The sequence below is a fragment of the Wyeomyia smithii genome, chromosome 1 (assembly GCF_029784165.1).
Source record: "Wyeomyia smithii strain HCP4-BCI-WySm-NY-G18 chromosome 1, ASM2978416v1, whole genome shotgun sequence".
Classification (NCBI taxonomy): domain Eukaryota; kingdom Metazoa; phylum Arthropoda; class Insecta; order Diptera; family Culicidae; genus Wyeomyia; species Wyeomyia smithii.
Window position 1 is genome coordinate 104,022,145 of NC_073694.1, and position 14,544 is coordinate 104,036,688.

The 14,544-nt window shown below is 37.4% G+C and overlaps 1 protein-coding gene and 1 long non-coding RNA gene across 3 annotated transcripts in view; one reads left to right on the plus strand and one right to left on the minus strand.

Annotated features, from left to right (window-relative positions):
* Window positions 1–14,544, minus strand: part of LOC129718434 (integrator complex subunit 7-like) — a 1,119,499-nt gene that overhangs the window by 758,270 nt on the left and 346,685 nt on the right. The gene's annotated exons all lie outside the window — the stretch shown is intronic.
* On the plus strand, window positions 10,070–12,340 carry LOC129718437 (uncharacterized). The gene is made up of 3 exons (XR_008726895.1): window positions 10,070–10,218; window positions 10,600–10,678; window positions 12,190–12,340. It is a non-coding gene; the product is annotated as an uncharacterized LOC129718437 (long non-coding RNA).

Sequence of the window (14,544 nt, forward strand, 5' to 3'; positions counted from 1 at the left end):
CCAAACCGAATATGCCACACTTACAGAAAAGTTTCAGAATACGGTTAATGCACTAGAAAAAAACTAGGAAAATGTATGAAGGTACTAGCCGAAGAAAAAGCAGAAAGGAAACGAGTCGAAAAGGAATACGATCGGACTATAATTGAAATAGATGTCAGCGCTTCTGGAAGCCAAATTAAAGCCCCAAAGCACAAACGAAAAAAACAAAACACGAACAAGGAATCCAAACCGAATTCGCCATCCAGGAAAAAAAGCTGCAACCGCATACAACCAACCGAAACACTGGACATAACTCCGATTGAACTAATGAACGCCTCTAACGGAAAACACGAGTACATCGACCTACCTGACGCATCGGATTCGGAATGAATAAATAACATACATCAACAGAAATACTACAATGGAACTGTAACGGACTAAGCAGTCAATATGAGGAACTTTAACTACTCATCAATGACTTCAACCCAAATATCATAACCCTACAGAAACACAAACAAATCCGCACAGAAATATGACCCTCAAAGGCTACGAAACCATATAGGCGCACCGGCCTTCCGGACAAGATGGTGTCGCATTTGCAATGAACACAAAGATCAAATTCAAAAAACTACGAACAAACTCAACACTAGAAACGATAGCAATTGAAGTAAATATGACCTTTTGTTGTATATATCTGTGTGTGTGTGTGTGTGTGTGTGTGTGTGTGTGTGTGTGTGTGTGTGTGTATGTGCAACTTTTTTTTCTCACTCACTTTTCTCAGAGATGGCTGGACCGATTTTCATAAAATTAAATGCAAATGAAAGGTCTAGTTGCGCTATAGGTTGCAATTGAATTTCATTGTAATCGGATTTCTAGTTTAAAGGTTATGTATCAAAATGTAAAAATCACGAAACATCAATATCTCAGAAACCACATAACTAATTTCAAAAAAATGGTTTCAAATGATCGGGCTGTCTCCAGAACCCCTAACTTTTGAATTTCGTTATGATTGCACATATAGTTCAAAAGTTATGTAAAGAAAAGTTATCCTGAGGTTGTCACTCACTCACTCATTTTTCTCAGAGATGGCTGAAACGATTTTCACAAAATTAGTGTCAAATGAAAGGTCTAGTTGCCCCACAGGTTGCTATTGAATTTCATTGTAATCGGATTGTAACTTTGTCCGTTGTTCATAAAAATGCATTTTCTGCATATATGCATGTATAGGTGTATATGTTTGTGTGTGGGTGTGTACGTGTGTATGTGCACCATTTTTTCGCACTCACTTTTCTTAGAAATGATCTGACCGATTCTTTCTACCTTGGTGTCAAATGAAGGGTCCGTTTGCCGCTTAGGTTGCTATTGAATTTCGTTGTAATCAAACTTTTAGTTTTGGCGCTGCGTCAGAATGTGAAAATCGCTCTTATATCTCAGAAGCTATGAACATAGTTGAATTCAAATTAATGGGCATTTAAACCCTTAAACAATGAATTACATAATGTTTAAACATGTGGTTTGAAAGTTATAGAAAGAAACGTAGCCCGCAGACTGTTTAAAACTATAGCTACAAGCAAAATATGTGGCCTCACCATCATTTAAATTTAATAAAGTACTATTTCAATGTTTGCGGCCTTGCTCGGGATTGAAGTTGAAATTAAAAGTATTTTCTATCATTTCAATTTTTGCCTTTTTCTTATTGCCTTTCTCCTAAAAAGGTATAGCAATCACTGCAAAAACTAAAAATATAAAAGTGCTTAAAAGGGCCGAATGACATTTATCACTCGATTCAGTTCGACGAGCTGAGCATTTTCTGTATATGTGTGTGTGTCTGTGTGTATAACGCTCTCCCAATCTCGCTCGATTTTCTCAGAGATGGCCGAACCGATTTCAATGAAATTAATTGCAAATGAAAGGTCTAGTTGCCCTATAAGACTCTATTGAATTCTATTGTAATATGATTTCTAGTTTGGAGGTTATGTATCAAAATGTAAAAATCACGAAACATCAATATCTCAAAAACTGCACAACCGATTTGAGCAAAATTGGTTTCAAATGAAAACCCTTAACTTTTAAATTTTATGAAGATTGAACATGTGGTTCAGAAGTTATGAAAGAAACGTGTTCTGGAGACTATTTATTTCGCTCATGTTTCTCAGAGATGGCTTGACCGATTTTCATAAAATCAATGTCATATGGAAGGTCTTGTTGCCCCATAAGACCCTAATGATTTTTTTTTGCAAACGGATTCAAACTTTGCCTGTTATGTTTAAAATGTGAAATCCAGCTATGAAATGAGACATATTCCGAAGACTATTTGTACTCACTCACTTTTCTCAGAGATGGTTGACCCGATTCCACAGAATTAGGTACTTCGTCTGTAATGTATCGAAATGTGAAAATCACGAAACTTCATTATCTTAGAAACTACACAACCGATTTGAACAATATTGATAACAGACGAACGGGCTAGTTAAGGGATAACTGATGAATTATGATTAAACACGTGGTTTCAAAGTTTGGCTGCCCTATACGTTCCCTTTTCATTTGATTGTAATCAAGCTTAAGCAACCGTTATGTTTTAATTTGAAAAACAACGAAAGTCTATTATCTCAAGTATTACACGACTTATTTTAACTTGAGTAGTGTCATACAAACGAGTCATATATCAAACTTACTAATAACAAACTTCATAACAATTTGATATGTTGTTCAAAAGTTTTGGAACGAAAAGAAATTCAAAGACTATTCAAGACTATACCTGCTTTGATCAATATATATGGCCTCAACATGATTTAAATGTGGTATCGTACTATTTGAACGTTCCCGATATTGCTCGTAATTAAATTGTTCGAAATTAAGAGTAATTTCTTTTATTTCGCTATTTTTCAAGCAATAACATTAAGTCAAATTTCATATTTTATACTTCAATTACAGCATCAATATTTTAGCACCCAAAGAGTGAATATAAATACCTTTATTGGATTTAAGCATTTATGTAAATCTATTTTTACAAATAATAAGTTTGAATGAGAAAGGCTCAGTCTAACCGTTAGGTGGATCAGTTTAGGTTTTTTTCAGATTTTCAGCAGATGCTGCCGACTTTGTTTGAACAAATATTTCGCCGTTTCTTGTTTTTTTTTTTTTTGATGTTGGTAACTTCACCGCAATAGCTTTCTACCGTCTTCTCAATTGAGAAGGCGGAGGTTTCTACCAGAGATCTATTAGCTTCAGCACTTTCAATCACTACAAATTTCCCCGTCACCTTAGGCATGTGGCCGTTTATGTGGGAAAATTGGTTTATGTCGCCTGTTGGCGGCATTCTGCAATTTTTTACTTTTTTTCCAGTTTTTTGCTTGTTACTTTTTTCAAATTTTGTGTTGTGGTATAGTAAAGGGTGATTTTTTAAGAATTTGGTTTTTTTTTTTTTAAAACGCATAAAAAAACTTCAAAACTTCATGAAACGTTTTTTTGAGCCGAATACTTTTTAAAGATATCATTCAAATGTTGGCCACGGCTACGTTTTAAATGGTCCATATGAAAAGTCCAATTTCGGGTCACTTTTCCAAGCATTTCGGCTGGTATCTCGCGATTAACGCGAGTAATGTTGTCTTCCAAGGCTGGAATTGTTGTTGGCTTATCCGCATAGACGAGAGACCCCAACAAAAAATAATCTAGCGGTGTTCAATCGCATGATCGGCGTCCAATGTACCGGTCCAATTCATGAGATAAATTGCTCACCGAACTCATACCGCAATATTTTCACTGATTCGCACGATGTGTGGCACGTTGATGCGTCTTGCTGAAACCACATGTCCACAAACCCAGCTTTTCCATTTCTGGCAAAAAAAAAAACAGAAATCATTGCGCGATAGCAAGCGCCATTGACCGTAACGTTGCAATTTTGATCATCTTTAAAAAAGTACGGACCAATCATGCTACCAGCGTTTAAACCGCACCAAAACGTGCATTTTTCTGGGTGCATTGGCGATTCTTGTATTGCCCCTGGTTTTTTTTTTGTCCACATGCGGCAATTTTGCTTAATAACACACCAATTTAACCAGAAATGAGTTTCGTCAATGAACACAATTTTTCGGTAAAAAAGTTTTCGGCAAGCTGTTCTAAGGCCCATTCACCAAAAATTCGACGCTGCGGCAAGTCGTTCGGCTTCAATTCTTATACGAGCTGTATTTTGTAAGGCTTAACACCAAGATCCTTTCGTAAAATCTTCCATCTAGTCGAATAACACAGGTTCAATTGCTGCGAACGGCATCGAATTGACATTTAACGGTCTTCCACTACACTGGCTGATACGGCAGCAATACGGCCAACAGAGTAAAACTGGTTTGAAATTTCGTCACAAAAGCCTGAATAGCTTGCTCAGTAGGCCGATTATGACGACCCTAAAATGGTCGTAATGCGCGAAATACATTTTTCACAGAAGACGAATTTTGGTAATTAAATTTGATTATTTGTAAGCGTTGTTCATGGTGAAATGGCACTGAATACTTTTTTTTCGAACTGAATTTCTATTTTTAACAATGGCTTTTTCCCGTTAACACAAAAGTTCATTAAGCACACAGTAGAGATAGCGAAAAATAGGCGGATGATACAGATTTGGAATAATATACCGCATCCCGACGTTTTTTTCAAAAGTATTTTTCTAAATCTGTATCACATTTTAGTCCGTTCATTTGTGACTACTTGAACTCACTCACTTTTCTCAGAGATGGCCGACTCGATTTCCACAAAATTGTCAAAACTAATGTCAATTAATAAGTCTAGCTGCCTCATAACACCCTATTGCATTTTACTGTAATCGAACTGTAACTTCGTCTGCGATGTACCGAAATGTGAAAGTCACGAAACTTCGTTATTTGAGAAACTACACTACCGATTTGATCAATATTATTATCAGATGAGCGGACTAGTTAAAGGTTTACTGATGAACTATGATTGAACACGTGGTTTCAAACTTTGGCTGCCCGATACGTTCCAATTTCATTTGATTATAATCGAGCTTAAGCAACTGTCATGTATTAAATTGTTAATAAAACAACGAAAGTCTATTATCTCAAAGATTACATGACTTATTTGAACATAACTAGTAGGGTGGGGAATCGTTATATGGAAAAAAACAAAACTTGATAGCAGAAAGCCAGAACCAAGTTTCTTTCGTTATATTTGAGGCCCCAAACAATCCTGAATTTATCGGAAATCGATTGGTTTTGTCTCCGCTTGGCGCATTGCATTTCATTTATATGGAGATTTCCATGGAAAAATCAACTTTTCTGCATTTTCCATTCCAAAGAGCTCAAAATGGCCCAAACCAAAAGGTTCATGACTTCAAATGGTAGGTTTTTTAATGCCTTACAACTTAGCCAAAAACACTAAGGAGCTAGGGTGTCCCAAAAAAATACTCAAGCTGTTCAAAGTTGATTATGTCGAAATTTATGTTGCGAATCATTTTTTTACCAACACAGCCAGTGTACCGGTGTCAGTCAGAGTTCCATCAGAAATAACCTGCGTAAGAACAAGATTTTCTGCATTCTTAATTTCGACATACTCAACTTTGAACAGCTATAGCACCTCTTAGGGGCATCCTAGCTCTTCAGTGTCTTCGGCAAAGTTGTTAGTCATCTAAAATACTATATTTTTACATATTGTAGTGCATTATTAGAGCATTATTGAGCTCTATAGGAAGGTAAATGCAAAAACGTAGGTTTTCCCATATAAATTTTCATACAAAATTGAAATGCAATGCGCCAAGCGAAGACAAAACCAATCGACTGTCGGTAAGTTTAGGGTTGTTTGGGGTTCCAAAAAAAAAAAAAAAACAAAAACAACTTGGCTCTGGAAAATCGATCACTTTTCCTCACCCAAAAACCAGTGTCATACGAACGAGTCATCTATCGGAAATAAAAATAACAAACTTTATAACAATTTGACTCGAAGGTTATAAGGAAAAAAGAAATTCAAAGACTTATTAAAACTATACTTGCTTTGATCGATATATCGTCAGTTGAATTCAATACTGGCACAAATCAAAATTCATAGTTTCGAGAAAAACGCGTTTGAAAGTTTGCGTCAAAATTTTCTTTTTTCATTTTCGTGAAAAAATCTAATTTTGATATTTCCCATATTTTTTGAACTTGTTTAGATCTATCATGTGCAAGTAATAAGCAAGTTATAAGAATTGTAACCTCATTTTTTTGTTTTTTAGGGATATTTTATTTGTGCAATAAAGGCACATTTACTAAGGTCGCTTTTTACGCGGTTTTTTAACGCAGGTTTCTCTTTACGCGGCTTTTTTACGCGGATTCGCGATTTTTTTGCGCGGATTTCGGTTTTCCTTCACTCGGAATGCAAAATTAACGCTGGTTTTTTTTTACGCGGATTCCGGAATTTACGCGGTTTTTTTTACGCGGATTCCATAATTTACAGCTTCTACTAAGACGCTCAAAAAGAAACTTATTTGAATGTTCAGTGGCTTTTTTATGGGTCTAAAGAAAACCTTTCGCGGCATCTGGGTAAGCTTTTACCCGTACTTTCGGTACCCTTGATACAGGGCTAGGTAAAGGAGGTGGTACAGGGGAAGGCAGAGAGGAATCGATGGGGGAGATCTCAATCTGTTCCCCATTTGTTTTCACATCCAAGAATAGTTTAACATGCATATTGTACATTTTTTGCGGAAGCGTTTAGCTCTACCGCAGGCAAGCAATAAATATGCGCATATGGGGGGATCAAGTAATTGTTGTAAAATGTAAAAACAATTTTTCAAAACAAGGTGTATTAAATAAAAAACCTAAATGAATCCACCTAGCGGTGAGACCCAGCCTTTCTCTTTCGTACTTATAATTTGTTAAATTAGATTGACTCCAACACTTAAAAAATACACCTTGATTATTTCTGCTGGATTTGTTATTCGTTCTAAACAACAAATTTTTGGTAGCCAACAGCACAACTATACCGAACATTTAAAGTTTTACATATCATCGGCTTCGTGCAACACTGGCACAACTCAAAATTTTGCATTTTTGAGTTTTTGATGGCAAACGATGCCAAATACTGTTAAGTTCCATCACACGAAATTCCATTTCGAAAATCACAAATATTTCAGAGTTATGAGTAGAAGTGCCTTTGCTGCACAAATCGAAATTTCTCCATAAAGTTATTAAAAATAAGGTTTTAACTTGGACAACGTGAGCACGTAATATGTGCATAATAGACCCAAAGGTGTTTAATAAGTATTGATAATCTCAAACTTCAAAGTTCTCTTGAAAATCTAAAAATAAATTTTCAAACGCGTTTCTCTCGAAACTATGTTTTTTGAGTTGTGCCAGTGTTGCACGAAACCGACGATATGAATATAAATTAACACATATACATGCAAATAACATTAAATTCCATATATTCATTAAAACTATATGAAGCGATTTTGTTTTTGATTGTGGTATAATCGATTTTTACTCATATACTGCCTATGAATATTCAGATTCTTTAAGTCAACGTTAGTCAGTAGATTTCAAATAATGTATAATTAAATTATGTTCCTTATACATTAATTTGAAATATCTTATCAGTGAAATTGAAATTCTTTAACGCAGTTGATATTACTGATCGTGTAAGGAGGATCCCGGTAAGACCACTAAATACCCGACTTATGCGCCAGACGACAAGTCGTCTGTCAGGAATTTCAGATCGGTTTGCCCTGGCTAGCTTTATTCCCCAGCCTTACCGCAGGAGCCACCCTCAGGTGTTTTCCTCCAACTCCAATTTCCCAAGTCCTTCCCAAAACCAGATTTCTTTCAACTTCCTAAACGTATAAACACTCCTAATTAAATTCCTTCCCAAATTCTGTCTTTTATTTCCCTTTTAATTACGTGAACCCTGGTAGCAACCAAGTTCGAACGTTGAAGACAACAAAAAAATGGTTTTGTAACTTTTTCCAAAATTTGGGAATTTATGTGATTTTGTTTTTTCTTACTCTCCCAACCCCCTTTTTCTCCTATCTCTCTGGTCCCTCTAAGGAACAATCAGCTGATCTCCCGGAGCGTATTCGCTAGCCAACAGGAACGATCGGTCTGGTTGTTTCTTAGTGCCCTTTGTGTGACGTCACTGTTTCATCTACTGCGTGAGTCGTTTTTCCTAGCAACTCTGTTTTCCCCCTACTTGACAATCTCGTTCCCTACTACGTTGTTACAGGTTCCCCGGTGTGTGTTTGTGGGTGGGGTATTGTACTCACGGGTTTTCTCTCCAGAGTGGTGTTCTAACCACCCCAGCGGTGGTTTGCGACGGCCGTTGAGTGATGCTGGTGCGGCCAGGTAGGCAGAAACTGACAGTGCTGGCTGCCGAATAGTTGCTCGGCGTTAGCGCCGATGCGGTTTCGAGCGACGCGGCTAGGAAGGCGATGGCTGACCCTGCTGACGAACCGACGACAGGCGGAGACAAACGGCGTCGTCCGTTCGAGGATCGGGACCTTCGGAAGGCTTCCTTCAGTTTAGCGTGAGTCGGGGGGATCTCACTGGCGTTGGGAATTCTTTCCCCAGATAGACACGCTCGCGGTGTGCAGCAACCACTGTAATGGCAAGTGGTGCTCGCGATGCCGAGATGCTGCACGATGACCAACGCTCTCCAAATGCACCTATAGAGGTACGCAACCTCGAGGCGATAGGCACACTTAGGGGATCACCCAGGTCCACCGATCCGATAGCTTGCCGGCGGTAGGGCGGCCGAGCCAATTTTCAATGCCGGGATGTCTGCGGCTGCAATTAGAATGGATGCGATCCATGGATTCCCAACAGCGGGAAGCCACCACGTGGCTCCTATACCCCATTAACACACCAAGTATTTCAAATAAAAAAAACTGCATTACCTGCTTTGACAGATATCTTTGTTCTTATTTCACGACTCACTTCCTATCCTTTTCTATACCCTAGCTACAATTGAATCAATTTAAATATAAATTCTCGACAGCAAAACGGACAAACTCACTCGTTAAAATTTTACTATTGTCACTCGACTCACGACTTCAATAAATTAACTATTTCACCTGATAACAAACTCTGGAAAAATAAAATTTAAAATTACAATCCGAAATTTTCTACTTCAACTCAATTTTTACTTAATTATCACGATTGATAATTCCCGTTTGTTTGCTACGAATGAACTTCGATTCGGTTTTTTAATATGATCTTTCTAACTCGGCGGTCTAAATGGGAAAGAACAACGCTTTCTCCTCTTAGGCTGTCCAAGCCTAGAATTCTTCTTTTCCTTCTTTTTTATATTACTGTTATTTTTAGTTTTAAAATTTCTAACTCTAGGTTCCGATTTCTTGATAATAATCTTCCTATCATCAATTTTCTTCAATCACCCACTCCCCCTATATGACCCATCGATAATAGTTTCGCCCATAACTCCCTACTCATACTTTTAGTATGCTAATTCGAGCACTGTATCGTGGGTTGCCTGACCACAGGCGACCTTCTTTCCACTACTATTTTTTTAGACGGATGTTCGTCATGAAACGTTCTCAAACTCGTTTCATCACTCCCTACTACCCCAAAAAAAATTATGCAATAATTTTTTTTTTCTAGATGAACCAAATTTAAACACAAATCCAAACTCAACTGCTCTTCTTCCTTGTATTTTTATAATCTACTTGTGCAGTTAAAATGGTTATTTAACTGTTCATGACATACTCTATTGTCGATCAACGGTTATAAAAACTGGTTTTGACTACATTTCACTATTTAAAGTTCCCCGAGAACATGTACGAGTTTATTTCTTCTTAAAACTCCAGTTGATAAACTGGAAAATCGTGCTCCTTAATCAGAAACCTCCAACATATCTGTTGGAAAACTCTACCACCAAATGATGTCGTCATAGCATATTCTAATGATTGAAAAATGCTGCTTCTCTAAGCAATCGCATATTCTAATAGAAAAAGTGCTATTCTGAACCTTTCCCAATATATTATCACTCCATATCGCTATATGGAATATATTCGAAACTCTACACACTTCGTGTATCCGACCATACTCTCGCGCGCTACTCTCGCGCGCTACTCTCTCGGGTTACTACAGATGGATTTGAACATTCGGCTATTGATCTCTAAACTGAGTGTGAGTGATCAGATGGCTATGACCTATTGCCCCAGACGGTCCGTGCTGGTGATTAAATGATGAAAGCATGTGAATGCCGGTTTGTGAAGTGTGAAAATGCAGATTATTGTGCCAAAACGTGAGTACAAATTACACCATTACTGATTATTATGTTGTTGTTTTCTATTCATTCTTTATTTTAATAATATTCCTATCTTATTTCTTAAAATTCTTCATTTTCCATAGAGATCCCGATCTCAGTTGATTGACCTTGAACTCTATTCTTCTATTGTTTCCTTTATTCCTTATATACATTATGTACACGATGGCTTCGTATCATTCTCCGCTCCTATACGTAACCATAGTTCTTGCATTAGATTTCCCACTCCAATTATTTATTTCCATTTGAGATATCGTTGAATTTCCCACTCAAATAATTTATTTTCATTTGAGATATCGTTGAATCGTTCTATTTACATTTTTCTGTACACGATTATTTACATTTGTTCTCTCTATTTAGCACGAAGAAACCCTGCCAAATGCCGATGAATCACTTTGGTCAAGTGTCAAGGAATGAGGCTACAGGTTTCGTGGTTTTGGTGAGTGTTTCTGCTCTTCATGCATTTTTTTTGCCTTGATTTTCCTTTCACAATTATGATTGTTCTTGATCTAAACTTTCGTGTATTTTTTGTTAGAGTCTTCACTGCTAACGTATTCCGTTCTTCGCTTTAAAAATTTCATTCGTTTTTTCGAGGGCTTTTCAGATTCTGCTACCCTAACTATTGCATATTTTAAGGGTTTCGTATCTATGACACTTGCATTTGCCGTATCATCATGTTTTCTTCCGGATTTCCGTGTTTTCAATTGATAAAGCCTACTGTGATTTGTCATTTATCTTATTTGTTCTCGTACATAGCTGTAAAAATATTCTTTGAATTTTTCTTGTTATTTTAATTTTATAATTTCATATTCATATCAATTCTTCCATCTTTGTGTATTTTTGTGTTAAATTTCTGTTTACTTGGATTTAACATTGTTTGTTCACATAGCTTTATAATTTATTTTTTTTTTTCAATTATTTTCCTTGCATTTAAAATTCTATGATATAATCCTAAATTCTTTCCAATTAAGTCATTCAGGATATAACAGTGATCTCCCACTTTTTTCCTTATTATAGCTTCCGAAAACTTCGGTGCCAGTTTTGCATTGAATGCTTTTGCCTTATCTGAAAGATAATGGTTTTTCCTCAAAATTTCTTCCTCTTCGGTATATTCGAATATTTTACCTGATCGTAGTTTGTAGTACCTAGAATATTTTTCGTAGGCTGATTTAAAATTTTTTCGAACTTCTTCATGAATCTTTTTCATTTTTTCGCTATGTTCTAATTCAGATTGACTCTTTCCCTCTTGCAATTCTCTTAAATTTTGATATTCTTCTCCAGAACTAATTTGGTTCCTTCCAAAATTTATAAAGTAAGGAGAAAATCCGCTAGATGCATGGGTTGCGTTATTAATTGCATTATCGATTTGATAAATATTTGCATCCCATTGGTCTTGCTTCTTTTTAATCAATGTTCTAATCGCTGATGTAAATACGCGGTTCGTTCTTTCGACATTGTTCACCTGTGGAAAGTAAACCGGAGTGAGCCATTGGGTTACTCCATATTTTTCTAGCAACGATTTTAACTCTTTTGAGACAAATTGGGCTCCATTGTCAGAAAGTACGACTTCTGGCACACCAAATAATAAAAAGACCATATTTTCCGTAAAGAATGCCAACAAACAGCTTTAGCCTCTTTGAGTGGCTGAATTATTACAAATTTTGTAAAAATATCGGTAATTACCAGCAACACGTGTTTCCAGTCTTCTTGGCCCGTGGGTAATGTCCCAAATAATCGATGGGCGAATTGCCCGGGAGTATTACCGACTATTGCTTGGTCATACGTTCAAACATCCCTTCTATTTCAGCGCAAAAGGCTACGAACGGTTCACCTTTGCGTAGTTTTCGATCTTTAATGTCTTGAAGAAGCTTGGGATCCTTATTTGGATCACCAAAGCGAATTGTCAAATGTTTTGAAAATTTATCTCACGTTGTATATTTCTTTTTATAGGTAAAATACCATCGGCGAGCTTCTCCTGTAAAAAGGATATACGCCTGATCTATGAAACGATCATTTGGAATGCGTTCAGCTCTTACTAGCTCATTTACTTGGAAGACGAAATCTGAGACGTCCATGCCATGCGGATCGCCACTAAATTGTATTCCCCACCTGTTCAATCGATAATGTTGAAGTCGGTCTTCTCGACGGTGTCTATGTCTCACCCCCTCGGACTGATCAGTTGAACTCGATGATGTGGACGATTGTGTCGAAATCAAACTGCTCAACGAGTCTATTGACGAACTATCGGAGGACGATAATTCGTGAGTAAAATTTTGTTCGTTTACTATTTACCGTATTCCTTTCTGGCTTTTCTCTGCTTCTGTTCATTCTCTCTTTCAACTCTTCTAACCTTTTTTCCTCTACTTCCAACAGCTTTCGTTTTTTATTTATTTTTTCTTGTGTTTTACTTATTTGTAGTTCCTCAATATTCGGTAGCGTATTGTCAAACTTTCTACTTGATTGTTTTGACTCTCGGTTACGCAATTCTGACGATTTTCTAGCCTTTTCCTCACCGTCTTTAGCAAAGTTACTTTGCCATTTCCAATTTTCCTTCGGTATCGTTCCTTGATTTTTCCTAGCTTTGCTATCTGATACCGTAATTTCTATTTCCGATTCTGTTCCACTCATATCAATCAAATTTGAAACTGTATCTTTGTAACATTTCGTAAGTTCTTTAAATTTATTAAAAATTTTTACTTCTGTTCTCTCACTCCAATGACGCAACTTAGATATCCATTTTATGTTTATGTTCTGTTTCATTCCCTCCTCAATTTCCTCCAATTTCCTTTGTGCTTCTTGAGCCTCTTACTTTACGGATGTGGTAATCAATGTTCTCGGTGCAAAATTTCGTTCACCTTTTAAAATTCTATTTAATCTTTCTCGCTTTTCTTTTCCTGTTTCGTTGTATAGCTTGTCTCGTATCGTTAGTTCATAATTTAATTCATCCTCGCTCAAATCGTAGGAATTTATCAGCGGTGTGCCGCCTCCGTAGTATGCCATTTTTCTAATTCGCTTCTTTTCTCTTTTCAGATAATTGGTCGTCAACGTTATTTTTGGAATCGCAAATTTATAATACCACAAGAAAATATTCCAAATAAATGTTTACCAATACCCATTAAACCTCCCTAAACTCATGAAAAACCCATCACCAAATATTCTTGAAATTTTGAAATAATGAAACAAAGACTAACCTAAAGTGCTCGAATTACCCCTATGCCTAAATATTCCTAAACTATCACTAATCAATAACCCTAAAAATAACCGCGACCAAATCAGGGTGAAACTATTATCGATAACTTTCAAATTTTCAATTCCGTGAAAGGGTTGAGTTCTTGAAAGTTGGACGCCAATGTAAGGAGGATCCCGGTAAGACCACTAAATACCCGACTTATGCGCCAGACGACAAGTCGTCAGAATTTCAGATCGGTTTACCCTGGCTAGCTTTTATTCCCCAGCCTTATCGCAGGATCCACCCTCAGGTGTTTTCCTCCAACTCCAATTTCCCAAGTCCTTCCCAAAACCAGATTTCTTTCAACTTCCTAAACGTATAAACACTTCTAATTAAATTCCTTCTAAAATTCTATCTTTTATTTCCCTTTTAATTACGTGAACCCTGGTAGCAACCAAGTTCGAACGTTGAAGACAACAAAAAAATGGTTTTGTAACTTTTTCCAAAATTTGGGAATTTATGTGATTTTGTTTTTTCTTACTCTCCTAACCCCCTTCTTCTCCTATCTCTCTGGTCCCTCTAAGGAACAATCAGCTGATCTCCCGGAGCGTATTCGCTAGCCAACAGGAACGATCGGTCTGGTTGTTTCTTAGTGCCCTTTGTGTGACGTCACTGTTTCATCTACTGCGTGAGTCGTTTTTCCTAGCAACTCTGTTTTCCCCCTACTTGACAATCTCGTTCCCTACTACGTTGTTACAGGTTCTCCGGTGTGTGTTTGTGGGTGGGGTATTGTACTCACGGGTTTTCTCTTCAGAGTGGTGTTCTAACCACCCCAGCGGTGGTTTGCGACGGCCGTCGAGTGATGCTGGTGCGGCCAGGTAGGCAGAAACTGAGTGCTGGCTGCCGAATAGTTGCTCGGCGTTGGCGCCGATGCGGTTTCGAGCGACGCTGCTAGGAGGGCGATGGCTGACCCTGCTGACGGACCGACGACAAGCGGAGACAAACGGCGTCGTCCGTTCGAGGATCGGAACCTTCGGAAGGCTTCCTTCAGTTTAGATGAGTCGGGGGGATCTCATTGGCGTTGGGAATTTTTTCCCCAGATAGACACGCTCGCGGTGTGTTACAACCACTGTAAT